The following is an 18,162-nucleotide window of genomic DNA, read 5'->3' on the forward strand; positions in this document are numbered from 1 at the left end:
AAAGGTTGAGGTCTAAGGTTCAATTGTATCATTGTTGCATCATCCAATACATGGAGACTTGTATCATAGAAGTACTTCACAACAGCCTGTATGTTCTGCATTTTTAGTGCGTTTTTAGTGCCTGTATGTTCAAACAGGGAGAAGAAGCAAATAGAACAGCAGGCTAGTACTATGCACGAATCGAAGACGGGAATAGAAAATAGACCCTGGTTACCCAAATTTCCCAATTTATCAAAAAATTAACAAGACAATGACATGCCAGATCATCATCTGAAAATATGGTAGCCATTTTATGATAATATTGTCGTGCCATTCCTATTTAAGGAAATAATCAATCACATAAATATTTGATATATTAAATGAGTTCCAAAACATCCAGAGTATAGCGCCTTGTCAAAGCAAGGGAATAATTTCCATTATCATCAGTATTATTTCCTGCAGCATCGACTTTGTGGAAGCCTCCTCTCATTGGATAAAACTAAGACACTACACAGGCTTGCTAAATTCGTTAGAGCTACAATAACTAATAGCACTGTTGCTAGATTGATTACAAAAATTTATAAATCAAATTGACAGACATTAAAGTCTAAAAGTGTCAAGCTATAAACAGAAGTTGACGGTCATGTATCAGCATGGAAAGACATTTGGCCTGATAGAATATGAGCTTGAGAGGTGTAGCTGAGAAGTTTTGTCACCACATTTTCATCATATCAGCACACTAGTTTTGGAAGCAGCTGTCAGAACTTCAGTCAGGATGATTTAGATTGCCTATGCAGAATTTCCGTTGAAAAGTGACTGGATTTTTTTTCACATTCACAAACTTGATTACTACTTTATATCCCGAATGCTAGTAAAGTGGCTACTCTTGTGCCAATTCAGTCTCCTGAAGAAACAGGAATAACATGAATCCGATGATCGAACAAGATCAGTGAGATTCACCTTCTACCGTCTGAGAATGTCAAACGAGTACAAGCACAATATTAAAATAAACAAGTAAAAGTAGAACAATAATAAAAAACACAAGTACAAATGACTACTTTAGCCATTCATTTTGCATATTTATTATCAGTTGATCTATCTAAGCTAATTTGAAGACAACTGCTAATGGTACTGATAATGAGACAGCCAAGTAACACAAAGGCCATATAATTTGGACAAACTTTTGGCAGATAATAAGTGGCATAAGAAAACACACAAATGAAGGATATAAGTGAACAAAATTCCCCAAACCCATAGCTATTATCCACATGACTGATGTGTAGCAATTGGATGATTTCTAATTGCACAATGTACCTCATGCATCCACCAAACAATCAAAAACAAAGAATCCTGTTTTTGAATGGTGAAAATAGAATAAAAATAAGAACCTCGATTACCACAAAAATGACTCTGTTATGATTATATGCTTTGTAAGTCACGTAATGGTAATGATAAATTTGGAAAAAAGAGAACAAAAACCTGTTGAGTACCAAAAATTTAGTATGAAAGTCCTGCTTGCAGAATAAGAACATTTTCTTTTCTGAAAATGATGAGATGCTTTTATGAAGGGATGCAGATTAGCATCTAAAATAACAAGGAATTAACAAAATTCAAGGTAAACAGTAATCGTCTCCTAAAATTACGAAGGGATGGAGCCCCCAATCTGAAAGGACATCCTAAAGACCTTTCGCAAGCTGGTTTGCCAGTGAATTGGCTAATCTTGGGATATGGGACCGACTCGCCTTGAGGAAAATTCTGAAATCTTGTCAAGAATGTAACTTAGCCTAGATGGAGATTCAAGCGTCTTGAACATCCAGACAATAACATTCACAAAGTAACTAGTGGATCCAAAAAAGAGATGTCATACAGCCTGCCCGCTGCAAGGAGGGCCCTAGCTTCTGCTTCAGCTGAGTCTTAGAGGCCAATGAGACAAGAGAAGAGAAGGATAAGAGCCATTAAGGTTTCTGATGGAGTTCTCAGCCCTGCTGATCCGGATTTTCCCAATGATCAAAGGCGGCCGGCGACACTGCCAAGTCGTCGGCAAGACAATCTGGAGAGGACGACTCTCATTGGCAACTCTGTGCCTGGCCACCGATTCTCAGATGACATCAGACAGGTTGGCTCCGTTGAGAAGGAAGCGGGGACTTGACGTGATGATGCTCAGAGGACAAATGAAGAAAACTGCGACAGAAATGGTGAATGGATGACAATGCAAGGAAAACAGCAACAAGACAAGGACCGCAATGGTTTTCGTTTTAACTATGGAAACACCTCCCTCACCTTGGTGACTTTTGAGCAGTCCTCCGAGGCCATCATTCGTATCACCGTCAAGAATGGAAACAAATGTTCTTTCATCTTCATCCCCATTGCTGTGACGCAAGCTTTTGCCACTCAGTTCAAACTGGTGACTATTGCGTTTGAATCTCGAAGATGCACCAAGGAGCTTTGGACAGGTTGTTTCCAATTTTACCTCTCAACTACAAACTTTAGAGGCCAACGTGAATGCAAGATTGTTCAATGTCATGGGAACAATATTGTGGCCCGTCTCTTCATACTAGAGCGCTCTACCTCTTGACTCACCTAGGAACACTTCCTCACCTACTTGCGGAAGCTCTCACCGACAGCGCTGCTCTCCAAGCTCCCGCCATCACGGACCGCTCAATTCCCTCTTCTCCCCACTTGCTATCCTGGCACACAACCCCCCACCCACTTCGGATGAGCTGAACTTCCATTCTCCCCGATTATAACTGCTAACCCCAGTGCAACAGATCAATGATCTCGACTAGCTTACCACATAGCTCTACCGCACCCCTCATATCTCCTTCCTGGAGCCTTCCCAGTGGCTTGTTCACCTCAACTCTGCAGGAGAAAAATCCTTGGCCCTTACTTCTCCCCTACAACCGCATCAGCATCACCAGTATCAAAGAATGGTTACCATCACCCCCCACGGGTTCTCTCAGCCAATGGATTCATGTATGGGGACTTCCTGCAGAACTATGGCAACATCTTGTTTTCTGCAAAATTGCGAGTGCATTTGGCGCTTTGTTTTATCTTTGTTGAAGAGCAGATATGGAAGAATCTTACATGACTCTCACAATAAGAAGTCTTACGGAGACAGAATCATTATGGAATGAGGTCTCACAGAAGAGTTTCAATTAAAAAGTGTTTTAGTTATAATAGTCTTTTATTTATGTTCAGTTATTTAATTATGTTAGGACTTATCTTTAAGTGTTAGACTATAGGTGTAATTGGGACAAGGGTAGTTTAATTATAATTGGACTCTACTACTTTCCTACACTCATATTGCAAAAAGTTAGTGAAGTTTTTCTCTTTTCCAAAAATTCAACATGGTCTAAGGGCAGGTTTTGTGAGTTGACTTGGTTAACCCATAGAGTTAATGTGATCCTTTCTGATCTATCATCTCTAATAGTTTAGGTTCGTATTCTATCTTTTTTATTTTTGTTTTGTCCCAGTACCCGTTGTTTTCTTGGCAATCACACCTCTATACTGAGGTTTTCATATTGTAAATTATATATTGATGGAAACATACTCGAGACTATTTTCCAACACAAAACGAAATTTGGCAATCAGAATTTTCTACAAAGAGAAATCAATATTTTAAGCAACAAAGGTCAGACTGCAAGAGAGGTTCGACCAGCAACAAAAAACTTCAACTTTCGAGCCGTTTATGTCATCAAGAAGGAGACTTTATATGGAGAATTATATATCACAAGAAATATTTGTCAGTTTATTTTCTTACCTATTCAACCAATTCTCAATCTGAATTTTCTAGAGGGAGATATCGATCTTGAAAGAGTAAATGGTAATGTTGGCCAAAGAAGAAAGAGTACTCAGTTTTGCCAGATTACAAAGTCCAAAATCTATTAGATTCTTTATCTTGAATGAAGATATTTTATGATTATTATTTATGCTTAGATGAAATGTATTGAATTCTTGTTTTAGAAAAAAAAAAATCCACGTCAATCTGATTTATATTTAAGGAGATATTGGCATTGGTCAAGCAACAAAACGAAGAGAATTAAGGGGTCATAAAAGATTCAAGAACGAATTTTTGTGTGTCAAATTAGGTATCAAATTTAAGTTCTTCGAGTCTAGCTTTTTTAGCAACAAACCGTTTGTGATTTTGAACTATATTTTGGCTGATATTGATATCAAAAGTACCAAAGGTCAGTTCTACCAAAAATCTCTTTTTTTTCCTATTTTGTCTCCTATTATCTCTGCGGGCATTGACGTGAATTGAATTTCCTTTTCTCCTAAAATCCAAGTTTTTTAGCCAAATTTGTCTACTAATTAGAGAGTTTGGATCTAACTTCAATATTATCTTTTTTTTTAAGGCTCTTTGATCCCAAAAATTTCATCTTTGGAAAGTCTAATTTAGGAAAGTACTGCTAATTCAAGAAAGTCTATCATTGCAAAGTTTTTGTTTTGATTCTGAAGAATATGGAAAGTATTCCAGATAGGAATTCATTGATTATAAACTTCCCTCATATGGACTGATCAATTTGGAAACAGAAACTTGTAAGTTTTAAGTTTTGCAATTATCGGAGTTTCCATAATCAATGTTGTTTTCAAGTCTTGTGTTTTGTTGCTTGGTTGTATATCATCTACATCGTCAACTCCGAAAAAATTTGCTCACCCTCATGAAATTATCTTGAGGTCATACTTGGTCAAATTTGTTAAGTTATTTTTCTATCTTTACAGTCTCTTTCTTACTATCGATATGGTTAATTTTCCTTCGTTACATTCCCCTTTTTATCAGTTACCTTTCTCATACTATCCTTTCTTTACTCTCCCAAATCCCTTTGGGCCAACTTCTTGTGCATTGCCTCAGTTAGTTTTTCTTTTTATATACATATGGGTGTTTTAAGTCCACTGAGACTTTTTTATGAGTACCCTTAAGTGGGTTTTTATCGCCGTCTTTTGATTGACAGGCGTTATCCTTCTTAGTGATTATTATCACTACTTTTGTTTGAAATCCTATGAGGTTGGTTTCTCCCAAAAAAAGCCACAACTGAGATCACTTAACCCATCCAACTCTCTCGCCGCCTCTTCTTGCTACCTACTAGAGACGTCGGAAGATCCAACTGATGCAGCTACTGCAAGGGGAGTCAAGTGGACAAAATCATTACACTGCAGTTCCTACCACTGGAAGATTAATCTTCCCTCCACCAGGTTATCGGTCATACAATCTGATCGCTGCATTGTAATCTGAGAAAAATAATTACGACGAAGAAACAAGGCAACGAATGATAAAGTTGGCCAAGCTAATGGGAGTCGTCTACTCAGACAATCTTCCTGGAGACAATGGCCCCTCTAGAGTGCAACAAAACAAACAGAAATGATTATCGTGTCGTGGAACATCTAAGGAATTAACTTCACGAGGAAAAGGGTTTTTGTCCGTCACATCTTCTCCTCTTCAAAGGCCTCTATTGCCCTTCTCAAGGAAACCAAGATGCAGAACCTCAAAGATTCTACCGTCCATGATCAATGGCCCTCCTGCAGTTTGGAATGGCATGCTCTGAACGCCGCTGCCCACTCAGGTGGAGTCTTGATGGTTTGGAACGCTGACAACATTGGGGTTCTTGACTTTTCTATAGGCCTAAAAGTCTGTGACAAACTTTCTGGCAAAGTTTGGGATCTGTTGGGGATCAACAATCCCATTGGATACCAGGACAGACACCTATTTTGGGAGGAAATCCTTACTCTTGTCCAGAATTGACCGCTTCCTTTCCAATTGGCGAGCGACTTTAATTCCATTCATTTCTGCAATGAGAAATCACCACCAGCAAGGCGTATCACATCCTCCATGAGAAGCTTCGCTGACTTTATTGGAAGAGATATCTCTTTCTGGCAAAAGACTCATACAGTTAGTAAGTTTGTGTTTCTTGAGTTTGTTTTACGTGACCTGACCCTATGGTTATGAATTGTGATAACCAGGCCGCCATTTTTATTATCAACAACCCTATATTTCATAAGAGAATGAAACATATAGAGGTTGAATGCCTCTTTACTAGAGATGCAGTTATGCAGGGGAACATGGTAAATCCTAATGTAAAGTCTTCAAACCACTTGGGAGATATATTTACCTAGCATTTGGGAACATAGTAACTCCTAATGTAAAGTCTTCAAAACACATGAGAGATATATTTACCTAGCATTTGGGAAGACGTAAACATGCATCCATTAGTGACAAGTTAGGATTGTTTGATATCTACTCTCCAACTTAAGGAGTGTTAAAATACAAGTCCAGAGGTATTTTGGTTATTTCCTATATTTTTCTCTTATAGTATGGCTAATAGATAGAGAATGTCTTATTTTACCTCTAGTTAAATTTCATTTAATTTAGACATATATTTTAGGAGATATGTAATTATTTGAGTATTAAGGGGTACTTTTGTCTTTTTGTAAATTTTCACTTAAACCCTTATTATAAAGAAGTTGGACGGCTCTTTCTAGCTCGGATTCCAAGGCAGCAAAGTTGCTCCTCTTCCAGAACTCTTTTCCCTCTTCTATTTTTTCACCAAATCACATGTTTTTCAAATTTATCCTTTTTTTATGAAATGTGTGAATATTTATTCGAAAACAAGAGGAAAGAGAAAACCTAGAACGATGGGCCATCCTCCACAACAAGGCTTTGGAAGGATGAACCCCTTTTAGCAAGGTAGTGATTGGGGGATCTGGGGGTGTGGGTCCAATAACAATTTAGGTAAGAAGATATATTACAGATTTCAAAAAAAAATATCCCAATGCCGCCAAGGGGGGCGGATTCGCTTAGCACACTAATCAATGACAACCTTGGAGTCTCCTTCGATGATAAGGGGCCTAGAGAGACGATCCCAAAAGATTACAAGGCCTTGAAGCAACCCCGCAAGCTCAGCGGTTGTGGAATCATAGATACCCAAAGGGCCAGCAAAGGAGTAGAGGAGGCAGTTATTTTCGTCGTGGATTACCCCACCAAAACTAGTGGGCCTACGGAAGCCAAAGACACTACCATCGATGTTCAACTTGAAGTGACCATGAAGGGAAGAGACCACATTGTCATATTCAGGGAGCAAGAAGGGGCAGTAATCAGGCGCTAGTTCCCCCAGATATCAAAATTGCTGAGGTGGAAGAATTCCTTCTTCGTCAGGAGTCAAGCAGAGACCTAGCCAGCGATGTTCTCAGCAAGCACCTCAATTGGAGAAGCTTTGAACTAGAATTTCCAACTATTTCTCTCTTTCCAGAGAGTCCAAGGGATGTGACTCACGCAACTGGAGATGAGCATTTTTCCAAGCTTCGGGAGACGAGAGTTGGTGATGGAGTGGATCATAGATGGCAGATTGTGGGGAACACATAATTGCATTCCAATTCTATTGAGGTTGGCCCATATGGCTTGAGCAAATTGGCAATGGAGGAGGACATGCATGGTGGATTCAGGAGAGCTACGACAGAGTGGGCATGGATCCGGCACATGAGTTTCCCGCCTAATGAGGGTGTCGGAAGTGAGGATTTTGTTTCTGCATGCACACCAAGTAAAAAAATTGGCTCGAAGAAGAACAAGCAAAGTCCAGGCTAGGGCTGCAGGGTGGCGAGGCTGAGAGGTGTTGAGGCCATGAAGAAGATCGTAAGAAAAAGCCATAGTGAATGAGTCATTGACAGAGGGTCCAAATAAGGGTGTCCGGAATGTGGTCCCGAATTTTAACGTTTGCAAGGCAAGAGGAGGTTGGAGGCTAATAAAGCTTCAAAGTACGTGAGGGCTATATAGATATTGAGGTTCCATCCTCCAGAATTAGATCATAAGTCTGTAATGGGAGCATTTTAGAGTCTGGAAAGGCTCGAGATGGGGCCGAAACATTTGTCCAGAGGTTTGTCCCCCAACCACCAATCAGACCAGAATTTAGTAAGACGCCCTTTCCCCGTATAGCACTTGACCGCCATAGAGAAAGTGGGTAGCAAGAGGGAGATTTTCCTCCAGATAGGTGACAGGAGATAGCGGCAACCACCTTCGGTCCACCAACCATCCATCTTGTTAACCATGGCAGCAACTAGGGTTCTCCTGATCAGATTCATTGAAAAGTTGAATCGCCAAATCCATTTGATGAGGTAGGCAAAGTTGGTCTTTGCAATGTCTTTTATACCAAACCCACCGAACCCACCGAGATGCAGTGGTTGGCACACGTCAGCCCACTTTATGAGGTGGTATTTTCTTTCTCCATTGGGCCCACCCCAGAGAAATCTCCTTTTGAGACCTAACCGGTTTCTGACGAAGGCAAGGTAGTGAAAAAAGGATAGGAAATAGCTAGTGATACCATGGAGGCATGATTTTATGAGGGTGAGTTTACCAGCCTTGGAGAGAAATTTACCCCGCCAGGTGGCCAAACACCCCTCCAATCGCTCAATCACAACGTGCCAACTGTTTTTAGGAGGATGTCATAAGTCAACGGAAGGCCAAGATAGGTACAAGGGAGATCAGCAATTTTACATCCTAGAAAATCGGCCATTGCAGCCAAGACATTCTGGTCAATGTTGAACCCAATGATGGAGGACTTAGCCCAACTCACTTTTTGCCCGGAGGAGAGCTCGAAGAGATTGAGTAAAGCTTTTTATGTGGGTTACTTGATCCACCGAGCCTTCACCAAAGAGGATAGTGTCATCCACATATTGGAGAATGGCAATATCTTGGTTGGGGTCAGCAAAGATGGTTTTAATCCAACCAGAGTCTTTAGCATGTCGAACCATGGTAGAAAGGTATTTGGCAATGAGGGTGAAGAAAATGGGGGATAATGGGTCACCTTGTCTGATCCCTTGTGATGTGCTGAAGTGCCCACAAGATTTTCTGTTGAGCAGGAGGGAGAAGGAAGCATTAAAAATGCAATTGTGCATCCAAGCGCCAGCAAGTACCGAATCCCATTTAGCCAAAGAGGTGGTCGAGCAGCTTCCAATTAACACCGTCAAACGCCTTTTCGAAATCAAGCTTAATGATGATTCTGGGGAGGTTGGCTCACTTGAAGGAATTCATGAGCTCATGAGCTGCCATTGCCGAATCTAGGATGTTGCGGCCTTTGATGAAGGCACTTTGACATGGTTGATGACTTGCAGGAGGATTGCAAGGAGATGATTGGCAAGAATATGATCGATAATCTTGTATGACCTGGTGGTGAGACTAATTGGACTGAAGTTCTGAAGGTGCACCGTGTTGGTCTTCTTCGGAATCAAGGCAATGAAGGAAGCGCCAATGGCTTGATGCGTGATTCCACTCATATGGAAGTTGTTGACGAAATCATAGACAACATTATGGATGATCTCCCAATGATGCCGAAAGAACTCCCCGTTGAAATCATCAGGCCCCGAGGCATGATCCTTCGGCATCCCGAGAGCAGCCAAGTCGATTTTAGTGGAGGCAAATGGAAGTTCCAGCCAATCAGCATCCAGGCTGGCAATGCAGTGATACTGGAACTGATGAAGAACAGGCCTGTTGAAAGTCTCATCAGTATAAAGATCTTATAAATACTTAACAAGAGCATTAGAGATAGAGAGACTATTCGTGATCTCTCCACTGCTTAGGGAGGTGATATGGTTAGTTCTCCTTCTTGCCGAGGCAATGGCAAGGAAAAAACTTGGTATTTCCATCACCATCAGTCAGCCAACGGAATCTGGCCTACTACTTCCAATGAATGGTTTTATTGCGCATTAAGTCATGAAAATCAAGAGTCAATTGATTTTGAAGAATTAACTCAAGGGAAGAAAGTAACCTTTGTTCCTCCAGAAGATCGAGCTACCAAATCCGGCTGCGAACAAAGTCTTTCCAGTGAGCAGCAGCAACATGGCGGTTGCAAGACCAATTGTGGATCATAGTTTTCAAAGCTTTAAACTTTAACAGGAGAGACCAACCAAGGTTGGGATTATTTGGGATTTCTTGCTACTAGCAGACGAGATTAGTAACAAAACAACTGACAGGAAGCCAAGAGTTCTCAAAACGGAAGGGAGAGGCCCCAGGACAGGGGGTGAGTGTTTATTTGAATCCAACAGTGGTCCGAGTAGGCGCGGTTGAGGACTTGCCTAAAGGTATTCCCGTATAGGTGGAGCCAATCAGGGTTAGCAAGGTTTTATCTAGTTTGGAGAATCGGGGGAGACTACCCGTTGGACCAGGTGAACTCTTTACCAGATAGAGGGATTTCCAAAAGTTCGAGGCACCTGATGAGGTCAGCGAAAGCCTGCATGGTGGAGGTAATTTTTTTGGATGGAGGGGATTTTTCACATCACAAGGGAGTGGCATTGAAATCCCTAGCTAGGAGCCGGGGTAGATTCCAGAGTTGGATAAAGTGTAGAAGTTCTTCCCATAAATTATCGTGATTTTGATGATGAGTAGGGCCGTAGTTGCCCGTGAGAGCCCAAGAATAACCCAAGGACCTATCCCGAAAATGTATACCAATGGAGTTTGTGGTCGGGGCAATGAGAATGGCTTCAATAGTATTACGGTTCCAAATAATGAGGATACCACAGGCATGGCCAACGACATCCACAGCAGCCCATTTCGGGTCCAAGGAGTACCAAAGATCACAAATAACAGAATTATCAAGGGATTGCAGTTTGGTTTCTAGGAAAATTACAATAGACAGTTTACATTCAAAAAGGAAAGCTTTAACTAGCACGTTTAGAGTACGACCCGATTCCCCTAATATTCCAAGAAAGGATGATCATATCAAGGGGACCAGGGAGAATGGTGTAGACTCATCTTCGAAGCACAGTTGGCCGTTCTAGTATTTGCCGAAGGTTGCGGCTAGTTCCATCATCTTGTCCCACTCGTGAGGAGGGTAGTTGTGGCGTTCAGGTTGGAGGGACGCAATGAATTGTCAGGAGCGCACACTAGGGGACAGGGGTGGGTTGAGAGTCGACGAGGAGATAGGTGGATTCACAAGACTCAGTCGGGGCACTTTTTCGGGCCCAGGATTGATTTCGCTGACGGACGTACAAGTATTTGATCGTGGTGGATGTTGGCTGATTGGAGGAATCGACATCAAAGAGTTCGGCTTGGAGGTTTGCGTTTGGCTTCATGATGGCGAGCAGGGTGGGACACAAAATGGAGGGGGTGTGGGTAGATATAATGGTGGGTGTTTGATTAATGGATGGAAATTGGAGCGGGAGCCAAATATTGGGAAGAGGAGTTTGGAATGACAGGTCCGGTGCCTCGAGATTCCACAAGAGATGTGGGTCCATGTCGAGCAGTCAGTCATCAATTACCTGGTCAAAATCTAGGTAACCTAACGAAAGGCTGCCTCGGTCACTTAGACCTTCCCCCAAGGTCTGACATAAAGCAACGGGGAGTTGATTTTCGCAGATTTTCCAGGCGACTGACTGACTGAGGTGTGGAAAAGACGGGAGAGGCTGGGTGAAAAGGTGGTAGGTAGAAGGACAGGGGGCTGCCAGGTGTCATCTTAGGGGAGATATTTTGGGGGGTTGTGGGGCAGGCGGCTCGGAAGTATCAATCAGTGTCGGAGGGGTCTTATCCAAAGTGAGGGAAGCCTCCAGAAGATAAGGCCGGAAGCTTTGATTTCTGTGATTTCCAGGGAGGATTTGGCTAGGAGATCTGCAGAGCGCAATCCCGAGATGCGATGACCTCCTGGGGTAGATCCAGGTGTCCTTAATTCAGATGGAAGTCGGATTGGGTAGTGGGGGATGTCAAACTCGAAGGGGGCCGGCCGGCCAGTCGAGGGTACAGAGGAGAGTGGTTTGAAATTTAAAATTTGACATGTGACAAGAGTGTGGATGAACTCGGCCTGAGTTATTGTCGGGTCAAGGGGACTTTGATGGGAGAGAACCCGATCCAACTCAACACAAGCCAAAGCAAGGTCAAGGGGACTGGTGGGCTCGAACCCTAGTCAACTCAGAGCGAGCCAAGGCACGGTCCAGGCGTGGGCTTTTGGGTTGGGGACCTTGCGAGTTGGGGATCATGGGGGGAAGGGTTTCCATGTCGTTGAACTCCAATTGTATCCAGAAGGCATATGCGCCTGAGATGATTTTGAGTTTTTGTAGGCCACTTACTAGTTGATTTTGCCAGAGGAAAAACTTTTCTTGGTGTAGATCAATGGGCAGATTAGAGCGATCATCGATCAAGAGGATTCGCATAATGCATCCAAAACTATGGCCAGCTTTGTCCGAAAGGACCTTGTCAAGCCAAAAAAGGAACGAACCGGCCGTCGAGATAGGTATTGTGACAATGGAGCGCTTTGTCCTCAATCAAGAGAGGATTCGAACAGTGTCACCGGATTGCTGAGTCGCGGCCAACCGGATTCTTCTTCACGATGTTCGGCTGACCATTGTTTGCCAACCAGCATCTTGAGGAGTAGGCTTCGCGTGCGTGCTGTGATGTTGCTACTTCTGCTGGAGAGTCCTTTCGCCATCGGATTCGGTTTCATTATTAAAAAAAAATCGCTTATGACTTGGGATAAATCATCAAAGGTTCGAAAAGCAGCAGAAACTTCACTAGCAGAAATTTGAAATCTCAGTTTGATATAATTTGTCAGTTGTTCTTGCTTCTATAGGTGACTAGATGCTTAAAGGAGTTACATGGACCCTTTAGCTCTAGTTCTGGAACGATAAAAATCATCTTTGGCTGCATTTCCTTGTATATTATTCCCACATATTGATTGAGTCCCTCTCAAATCCGTTCATGATGGTACTTAGGAGTAGTTACACTTGTTTCATTGATTATAGAACATTGGTCACTAAAAAATCTATAAAAGAAAATAAAGAATGTATAGTTAGCTCTGAGAAGTAAAAATGACTTGCATAGGTGTCTAAAAGAGCAAAATGCAAAGAGCTGGAGTGGGGAAAAGAAAGGGTACAGATCATAGATCGGTTTGTTAGAGTTCCTGAAGAAGGTAAAGATCCCAAGACTTTTCAAAACCAGTAAAAGAAATAGCCGATAAGCTATAGTTAGTTAGGAGAGCCCAAATGACCGGAAGTGTTGCAAATACCCATGACGAAGATCAGCAATTCAGCAACACACCTGTAGTTCATTCAGCTTTCCAATAAACATATCAAATTGAGATTTTTTGAGAAATTTTTGTAAACAAAGGTAGGAATCTAGTGTTTTAATTGGGAAAAATATTCAGAGAAAAGAAACTCATTAGGTAGACTCAATTTCTCTAAAATTTTATCCACATTAAGGGCCTGTTTGGAATCCATAGAAAAGAAAAGAAAAGTGGAGATAGTTATTTTTTGTTGTTTGATAGTAGAGAATCATTGAGATAAAAGAAAATAATAGAGATAATACTCTCTCTTAATTGAAAAAAATTTCTCTCACAAAATAATGGAATTTGGGGAGAAAAAAAATAGAACTTGAATGAATATCTTAATCAAGAAAATTTTAAAATTTTGCTAATTTTCTTTTCTTTTACATTTACCACGAGTATCCAAACAAAAAAAATTTATATTTCTCTTCTATTTTCTCTCTCATTTTCCATGGACATCCAAACAAGAAAAAAGAAACATTTTTTTTCTTTTCTTTTTCCCTTTCTTTTCTCTTCCTTTTTTTTTCTCTCCACTTTATGTGTTCCAAACATAGCACAAGGGCTGTTTAGAACCCACAAAACAGAAAAGAAAAGAAAAGAAAATGGGAGTGTTATTTGTTGTTGTTTGGCAATAGAGAAACATTGAGAGAAAATTACTCTCTCTCTTAGTTAATAAATTTTCTCTCACAAAATGATGGAATTTGGGGAGAAAAGAAAAGAAATAGAACTCTGAAAGAAAATTTTAAAATATTACTATTTTTTTTCATTTTCCACGTGTATCCAAACAAGATAACTATATTCTTTTCCATTTTCTCTCTAATTTTCTATGGACATCCAAATGAGAGAAAAGAAACTTCTTTTCTTTTCTCTTTCTTTTCCTTTTCTCTTCCTTTTCTTTTCTCTACGCTTTCTATGTTCCAAACACAGCCTAAGGGCCTATTTGGAACCCACATAAATAAAATAAAAATAAAATAAAAAGGGAGAGAAAGTTATTCTTCGTTATTCAACAGCATAGAATCATTGAGAAAAAATAATATAAGAGAGAAAGTAACAAAAAGATGGAATTTATAGATGAAAGAAAAGAAATAGAAACTTGGGAGAAAATTTTAAAAATCAAAAATTTAGAATATTACTAATTTTATTTTATTTTTCATTTTCTACATGTATCCAAACAAGAGAAACTGTATTTCTCTCTCATTTTCCATGGGCATCCAAACAAGAGAAAATAAACTTTTTTTCTTTTCTTTTTTTTTTCTTTTTCTCTTCTCTCTTCTCTTTCCTTTTCTTTTCTCACCTGTTCCAAACACAGCAGGGAAAACCACAAATAGATTCCTACATATCATTTAAAACAGATTATTCAGGCTACGATGCTCCGTATCATCTAAAAGATAGATTACTCACATCCCAAATCGTCAACCAGAACCATTACTACATGGTCTTGCTCCTTGTCTATCCAGCTTCCTCACTGTTGCCGCGGCTTTCAAATTCCCTTCCTTCGAAAATGCCTTCACCTTATGAGCCCCAATCACCATGCCAACTACCTCGTCGTCGGTCACAGCCACTATCGTGGTACACCCAAAAGCTCCGGCCTCCAGTGTCGCCCAATCACCATGCCAACTACCTCGTCGTCGGTCACAGCCACTATCGTGGTACACCCAAATGCTCCGGCCTCCAGTGTCGCCCTCTTGATCGCCTCCATATCGGGATCAAGACAATCCTCCTAAGCTCCAGAACCACATCCGCAAACATTGCAGATCCTAAAGGCTTGACGTCGCCTTCTATGGCAGCCTTCACGAGTGCTGCTACCTGACTACAAATTTGCAGGCAAGGTCTTTCATCCCGACTTCAGTTGGCAAACCGACGCGCTTTTTTTTTCGTGGACGGTCGATACCGATACAAAGAAAAGATTTTTATGAGCGGGAAACTTGAGAGGGATTAGTTCCGAAGGGTTGTACGAGCGAATAAGGAGGAAGCCACCTGCGATAACAAGGGCAACATTATCTGCATGCGCCAACTTTGGCCTCAGATTCCAATCCAGCCAGAATAAGATCAGATTCCGAAAGCTTCCGTCCGAAAATCTCACTTACAGCAACGGCGACAGCGGATGTGCTGCGACCGCTAAACCCAGGGCTTTCTCCTTAAAAAAGATCTATTATTTTTTTATTTTCTTTGAAATACTTTATTGCAAATTTATTTACCATTTGAACCAAAAAGTTGTTGGTATAGAGAACAAACAATTACTGATGTTAGTATTTATTTAGTAAATTAACCAATTATTAATTTAGTTCATATTTAATTACATATAAAAATTGTGTTATGCGATCATTGTTTAAAATTTATAATTATTTAATACATAATTTAAACTTTTAAACTTTCTTATATTGAATATTTTAAGTATTTAATATTTAAAATTAAATATAAATAAACACAAAATATGTTTTAGTTTTTTAGAATAGAGGTATCAAATAAGCATGATCACCCAGAGAACATTTTTTTTTTTTTTTTTTGTGCGGGTGGTTCACTAAAGGTCAGTGAGACGTATGCTTTGTGAAGCTTTAATAAAACTCTTTTTATTCACAATGATTTGGAAACAAGATTACATCACATATTTATACATAAAATTGAAAACAAAAATTTGCTAAATCTGGCTTGGTGATTCGTCGATGCCGGATCTGTGATCTGTCGGTTCTAGCGAACGGAAGCATGGTCTGCAGGTTTCCGTTGCATTGCCGTTCACACCCCCTGCAAGCTGATTGTCGGATTGGAACAGACGTGAAGTTTAGATCGAAAAAATTCAAAAAGAGGGCGTAGAATACTTTTGGTGAAAATATCCGCAATTTGTAGGTGAGATCACATACTGTATGTAAAGTTTGTCTACAACAACAATTCTCGAAGGAAATGATAATCTAACTCAACATGTTTGGCAGGTTTGTGAGATAGTGGATTGGAGTTGAGGAAGATTGCACTTTTGTTGTTACATAAGAGTAGAGGTGGTTGTGGAAGTGAAACATGTAGATCGGTACGAAGATGCGTAAGCCAAATAATTTCAGTTGTAGCGTGCGTTAGAGCACCATACTCAGATTCACAGCTGGAACGAGATATTTTTGGCTATTTTTTAGCACTCAAAAAAATCAAATTGTCCCCAAGATAAATGGAGTAACTAGAGGTAAAACTGGCATTTTCAAACCACGTCAGCCGGCCAACCTCTGTATAATGGGGTCCTCTGGACTTCTCTCTCTCCTTGTCTCTCCTAAGCCTAAAAGATTCGAATCTGGAATCCAGCTTTATACAGAGACCTCCTTTACACGTCGAGGGAAGATCCTCCTTGCTGTTACAAACTACTAACAGGTAAGGACTTGGGTATTGGCAGTAGTAGGAAGAGTAAAGACAAGTATCCCACCTACTGATAAAGCCTGCAAGCGCTTACTTTCTCTTCCCTATTTTCCATTTCCTGTCGTCAAAGAGTTGCCTATCCTTGGCAAATTCAATATTGTTGAAGATACTGTTGAAGATACTGATTCTCAATCAATTAAGGCTAATTGATTGAGGATCAATTCAGGTCATTGCCCGTTTAGGGTCTTCCTTCCAGGAGCCAATTAAGCTCCAATCATTCATTTCCTATACAAATCATATCAATTGTAATCACGTGTATATCTCTGTAATTGTTATAAATTAATGAGAAATCTCACCCCAGAAAGAGTGGTGAATTATTTAGATGGTATCAGAGTTTTACCTGGATTAACATCCCCTGATCCTCAATGGCGTCAAATTTTTCTTCCGATCTCCTCCCCTTCAATACCTTGATTCATATGATCACCATCAAGCTTTCATCGTCAAATTACCTCCTCTAGAAGAGTCAATTTCTTCCCCTCCTTGACAGCCAAGGTTTATTGGGTCATGTGGACGACACTCTTGTGCCACCACCTTCGTTTGAACCTCCCACCTCCCAGACGACAAATCCAAAATTTCTGGCATGGAAGGCGACAGACCAACGCCTTCTCAGCCTTCTGCTATCATCTATGTCCGAGGAGGCCATGGCAAAAGCCGTTGGCCTGACCATCGCCCGTGAGGTATGGATTGCCCTCGAAAATTCCTTCAGTCATCGCTCCAAAGCCCGTGAGATTCGTCTCAAGGACGATCTCCAACTTATGAATTGCGGAAATCGTTCGGTCTCTGCCTACGCTCGTGCTTTCAAAGCATTATGCGATCAGCTTCACGCCATTGGGCGCCTGTCGACGGCACTGACAAGGTGCACTGGTTCCTTCGCGGATTAGGCCCTGAATTTTCGAGTTTCTCCACTGCGCAGATGGCTCAAACCCCTTTGCCCTGTTTTCCCGATTTGGTTTCAAAAGCAGAGAGTTTCGAAATTTTTCAAAAGTCGATGGAGCTTCCCGTCGCCCCCACCGCCGCATTCACTGCCAACCAAGCTTCCTCCTCCCATTTCGGCAACTCCTCTTGCCCGAATCGTGACCGAGGACACCGTGATAGTCGTAACTTCGGTCAAGGCTCGCGCAGCTTCTCCAGCCATGGCAAAATCGTCGACTCTGCTCACGGACAAGGTCGTTCCGACCAAAACCACCGTCGTCGACCACCACGGTGTCAAATTTGCCAGCAAGACGGCCATTACGTCGATTGCTGTCGCCAGCGATATGTGCAGCAGGAGCCTTCCACTCACGTCGCCGAAAATTTTTCGGCCCTCTCCGTCCGACTAGACCAATGCGTCTGACTGGTTTGTTGACATAGGCGCCTCGGCCCACATGACTCCAGCCCAGTCAGCGCTGGATCAGTCTTTCTCATACACGGGTAAGGATCGTGTAATTGTCGGGAATGGTGCGTCCCTACCTATTACCTATACAAGTCATATTTCTCCTTCACCAAATCTAAAACTGCTAAATGTCTTAGTTGTTCCCCATCTTACCAAAAATCTCTTGTCTATCAGTAAATTAATAGCTATTTTCCTTTATCAGTTACTTTTACTAATAACCTTTTTACTGTTTAGAATCGCCAAATGGGAACGGTGGTGGCATCCGGTAGACGTGATGGAGGCTTATATGTGCTAGAGCGTGGAAATTCCGCCTTTATTTCTGTTTTGAAAAACAAAACTTTTCATGCCTCTTATGACTTATGGCATGCACGTCTAGGTCATGTCCATCATTTTGTTATTTTTTAT

At 41.2% G+C, this 18,162-nt stretch overlaps 1 pseudogene; it reads right to left on the reverse strand.

The window, feature by feature from the left end:
• Window positions 1-381: 381 nt before the first annotated feature.
• Window positions 382-17,052, reverse strand: LOC137944445 (homoserine kinase-like; annotated as a pseudogene).
• Between the last annotated feature and the right edge of the window lie 1,110 nt (window positions 17,053-18,162).

This window comes from Aristolochia californica, unplaced genomic scaffold, assembly GCF_029961685.1.
Source record: "Aristolochia californica isolate CCGP_79_NKW_82.1479 unplaced genomic scaffold, dmAriCali1.0.hap1 SCAF_11, whole genome shotgun sequence".
NCBI lineage: Eukaryota > Viridiplantae > Streptophyta > Magnoliopsida > Piperales > Aristolochiaceae > Aristolochia > Aristolochia californica.